This window comes from Mus caroli, unplaced genomic scaffold (assembly GCF_978045245.1).
Source record: "Mus caroli unplaced genomic scaffold, Mus_caroli_1 scaffold_3, whole genome shotgun sequence".
NCBI classification, from domain to species: domain Eukaryota; kingdom Metazoa; phylum Chordata; class Mammalia; order Rodentia; family Muridae; genus Mus; species Mus caroli.
Window position 1 is genome coordinate 65,255,039 of NW_028227258.1, and position 5,002 is coordinate 65,260,040.

Below are 5,002 nucleotides of genomic sequence, written 5' to 3' on the forward strand. Positions count from 1 at the left end.
TCCCCTATCCCCCTCCCCTTGCTCTCCAACCCACCCACTTCCATTCTTGGTCCTGGCATTCCCCTATACTGGGGCATAGAACCTTCACAGGACCAAGGGCCTCTCCTCCCATTGATGATCGACAAGGCCAACCTCTGCTACATATAAAGCTAGAGCCACCAGTCACACCACGTGTTTTCTTTGATTGGTGCTTTAGTCCCAAGGAGCTCTAGTGGTACTGGTTAGTTCATATTGTTGTTCCTCCTATAAGGCTGCAAACCCCTTCAGCTCCTTGGGTACTTTCTCTAGCTCCTTCATTGGGGACCTTGTGCTCCGTCCAATGGATGACTGTGCACATCCTCTTCTGTATTTTCCAGGCACTGGCAGAGCCTCTCAGGAGACAACTATATCAGGCTCCTGTCAGCAAGCTCTTGTTGGCATCTGCCATAGTGTCTGGGTTTGGTGGTTGTTTATGAGATAGATCCCCAAGTGGGGGAGTCTCTGGATGGTCCTTCCTTCAGTCTCTGCTCCAATACTAGTTTTATATCACACACACAAAAATACTGTTTTATTTAAAGCTATTCAGAAATGTAAAAGACACCTAGGCCTGGACATATTTGCATAGTAGCAATTATGCAAATACCAAAAATGGTGGTATGCAATTAGCAAAGCTATGTGTATCGACACAGGTAAATCTTACAAGCCAAAGTCTAAGGGGACACACATTACAGAACAAGTGTGAGGTCACTTATGTAAGGTTTTAAAATATGCACAAATTCTACGTTACTGTGTATATTTAACATACATACTACAAGTAGAAAAACTCATATGGAAATGTTCCACATCAAACCCATCAATCTGGGGACCACAGCAGCAGGTGACAAGAAGAGTGCCATGCTACTGGAGAAGGGGAAACTGAGGCACAGAGGTTAGGAGATGAGGGGCTTCCATCGGGTTGCTGAGAGGTTAAGTTGAATGTCAATTTATGGGAATCTGTCCTCAGAATCTTGTGCCACATCTTAAATATTTAATAATAAATAAAAGGAAATATATAGTTAATGTGAGGAAGAATGGGTTTTTGTGTTTATTAATTTGGGATGGATGCCTTGTGCTTCAGTGCCCTTGAGAAAGTCAGAGAACAACCTGCAGGGGGACCTTCCATCTCTCCTTCCATCGTGGTCCTAGGATTGAGCTCAGGTGGTCAGGCTCATCAGCCAGCATCTTTACCTGCTGAGCCATCTTGTCAACCTGAGAGACTGATTTGTAATTTACAAATCCAAGCCTATCCTGTCTCAAAAGAGAAAAGAAAAATCTTTCCTGTTCAGTTATGGACCTGATACTAAAAGAAAATGCAGTGCCAGACGGTGGTGGCGCACGCCTTTAATCCCAGCACTTGGGAGGCAGAGGCAGGCGGATTTCTGAGTTCGAGGCCAGCCTGGTCTACAGAGTGAGTTCCAGGACAGCCAGGGCTACACAGAGAACCCCTGTCTCGAAAAACCAAAAAGTAAGAAAAAGCAACTGTCTTATTTTTTTAAAGTTGGACGGAACCTCAAGAGGACCTGCTGGGCACCCTCTTACAGTGAAGGGCTTCAAGCGACAGGCTGGTTTAGATTGATTTTAATTTTTAATGTGTATGAGTGTTTTGCTGCCTCTATGTCTGTGTGCACTGCATGTGTGCTTAGAAGAAACCACAGAGGTCAGAAGACTGCATGGGATGCCCTGGAGCTGGAGTTAACAGATAATTGTGAGACAGTCTGCTTGCTGGAAACCAAACTTGGATCCTCTGTAAAAGGTTTTTATTCACCAGCCTTGAGGTCTGCCTGCCCAATTGGCTCCTGCTCCAGATGTGACTTCGCAGTTTTGCTAGGGATGCAGATAGCCCAGGAACAGCGCCTCCCACCACCTGCTCAGAGGAGGTGCCAATGACATGGGTGTTCCTGTGTGTGAAATCCAGCGAGATCCTCCCCCTTCCTTTGGCAAAAACTCCCAAGACATCATTAGAGGAAGAAAAAGAAAAAAGAAAAAACATAAACAAACAACAAAAAACAAAACCCCACTGGCTCTGCCCCTCCCGGCTTCAGATGCAGTGTACCTGTTAAGACTGTTGTGGAGTTACATACATCCTTTTCATAGCTCTTAACCATTTCCCGGTCGGTCGGTCATGTTTTTTGGTAAGACCCCACCACCAGCATAGAAAATTGCAACTTTTGAGCAGGCAGTGCCCTCTAGTGTTGTACTTTAATAATAAAAACTTAAATGCTGCCCCCCCCCCCGCGCCACTTTATCTAATATCAAAGCAAAGAGAAAGTCTGCCAAAATCAGTTCACATCTTCCTAACCCATCCCCCACCCCAGCTTCACAGAGCTGACATTTAGGACTTGATTTAGGACAGGAAGTCTTGTCCGTTGTGGGATGTTTAGCAGAAACTCTGGTATCTACCTCCCAGGTGCAGTGCCACTGAGGCCAGGTGTGACAACCAAAATATCAAGAGACATATCACTAACGGTCCCCAGGGAGTAAGTCACCCTGGGAAACCACTGGTTAGGAAGTGGCTTGCTCTTCTGGCCAAATATGAGTAGCGGGGAGGGGGAAGGGGTGACTCGTGTATGTTATGCAGATACATGGCTTCTTTTGTTTTAAAAAAATGTTTTATGTATATAGGTGTACTGCCTGCACGTGTATCTGTGTACCAATCACGTGCAGTGCTCTTGGAGACAAGAAGGGAGTGTTGAATCTTCTGGAAATGGAATTACAGCCGGCTGTGAGCTCTCGCACAGGTCCTAGAAACTGACCATGGATCCTCTGCAAGAGCCATCAAAGCTCTTAACCATTGGGAGGGACATCTCTCCAGCACCGTCCACCTCTTCTTCTTCTTCTTCTTTTTTTTTTTTAAAGCAGGGTCTCATGTAGCTCAGGCTGGCCTCAGACTCACTATGTAGCCAAGGCTACCCTTAAATTCTTCATCTCCCTGTCTGCCTTCCTTTGCTGGGATTACAGGCTTTGTGCCCTGTGCACATATGTAACGCTATTTTGCACTGTCACTCAGTGGTGTGGTTGTACAGGTGCAAGCTCCCATTCGCAGGACCTTGAAATGGAGTCAGTTAGCCATGCCAGCAGCTGTGATCACCCCCTGCCTCCACTTCGGAAGCTGTTGCTTTACTGGCTGTCTCTATTGGCCTTACCTCTCTCTCTCTAATTAAATGCAACTAGACAATCTTCTGAACACACTATAGAGCAAATCACAGTCTTTAGACTTTTAAAGGGCTGGTTTAGGACATACATTTAAAACTCAAACTTAGAAATGTGTGTGGCTTGGCTAGAGTAAAAAAAAAAAAAAAAGAAGCTAAACAAGGGACTGGAAAGATGACTGTTTTTTGTTGTTGTTGTTGTTGTTTTTGGCGGGGGGGGGGCATCTGAGACAAGGTTTCTTATGTAGCTCTGGCTGTCTTGGAACTCACTCTGTAGACCAGGCTGGCCTTGAAGTCAGAGATCTCCCTGCCTTTGCCTCCCAAGTGCTGGGATTAAAGGTATACACCACCACCACCCCACTGTGGCTAGGCTATTAAGAACACTGCGACTGCTCTTACCGAGGACCTGGGTTTGATTGCCAGTAGCCACATAGTGGCTCACAACCATTTGTAACTCCAGTCCCTGGGGATCCAATGCCCTCTCCTGGCCTCTGTGGGCAACAGGCACACATGGTACACAGACAAACACGTAGGCAAAACACCCAAACACATTAAAAAGGGAAAAAAAAAAAAAACTAAACAAAAATGAAATTTGGAAGGCCGTGCTCTGACTGGAGACATCGGGGACCTTTTCCCAGCTGTGTTAAAAGTCCAAGCTGGGCTGTCTTCTCTCTCTTCAATGAGGCAGCTGAGCAGCAGACACCAACGTGCAGATCTTCATGAAGACCCTGACGGACAAGACCATCACTCTTGAGGTCGAGCCCAGTGACACCACCGAGAATGTCAAGGCCAAGATCCAAGACAAGGAAGGCATTCCTCCTGACCTGAGGGGCTGATAACAGCTGGAGGATGGTCGCACCCTGTCCAACTTCCAGAAATCTTCCAGAACCTTGCACCTGATGCTGCGCCTGTGCGGTGGCATCATTTAGCTGTCCATCAGCTTGCCCAGAAGTATAAAAAAGACAAGATGATCCGCAATAGGTGCTATGCATGCCTGTACCTCCCACCCCCAGTCAACTGCCGCAAGAAGTATGGCCATACCAACAACCTGAGCCCCAAGAGAAGGTCAAATAAAGCTGGGGCCTGTTCCAGGCCGCTGACCTGGGACTAAATAAAGTCCCCTTCCATTGACTGGAGCAGTAAAAAAAATAGTAAAAATAAAATAAAATAAAAGTCGGAGCTCCTGGCCTGTGATGGGATGGTGCACACCTTTAATCCCGGGCTTCCAGCAGGTGGAGCTATGTAAACGCAAGGCCAGCCTGGTCTGCCTAGCAAGTTTCAGGGAGGGCTACACAGAGAAACCTTGTCTCTAAAACCAAAACAGAACAATTTATTGTTCAATTTATTCTTAAATGTTATCATAAAACATCTGGAAGATGTCTTAAGCACATAATTCTAGAAATCGGCTAGTATATTCATTGCTAATTCCATAGCACTTTTCCTTTGGTCTCTCTCGTAAGGAACTGTCTCCCAGACCCTGGGTTACCACACTGGACTGAAAGGATTGCAGGTGGGGTTAAGGAGCTCAAGGTGGGCTAAGTCTGGGGCCAATGCCGTCACAGGTCTCTTTTTGAGAGACGGAGGGAGACAGGAAGTCAGGGCAGAAAAGGAAACAAGGGGATGGAGCCAAGGCCAGAGGGGCAAGATGGCTGCTTTGAAAGAGGACAGGTTCAGGGGTCAGGGAGCGGGTCCTCTTAGAAATGTGAGCTGTGCCTAGAAAAGGCAGGGAAAGGTTCACTCCTAAACCCTCCAGAAGCAATACAACCCTGCAGGCATCTGCCATTTAGGAGTCTAATGCCCATTTCAAAACAGTCTTAACTCCAAAACTGTAAAGC

At 46.6% G+C, this 5,002-nt stretch overlaps 1 pseudogene; it reads left to right on the forward strand.

The window, feature by feature from the left end:
• The first annotated feature begins 3,877 nt into the window (after positions 1–3,877).
• On the forward strand, positions 3,878–4,278 carry LOC110291880 (ubiquitin-ribosomal protein eL40 fusion protein pseudogene; annotated as a pseudogene).
• The last annotated feature ends 724 nt before the right edge of the window (positions 4,279–5,002 follow it).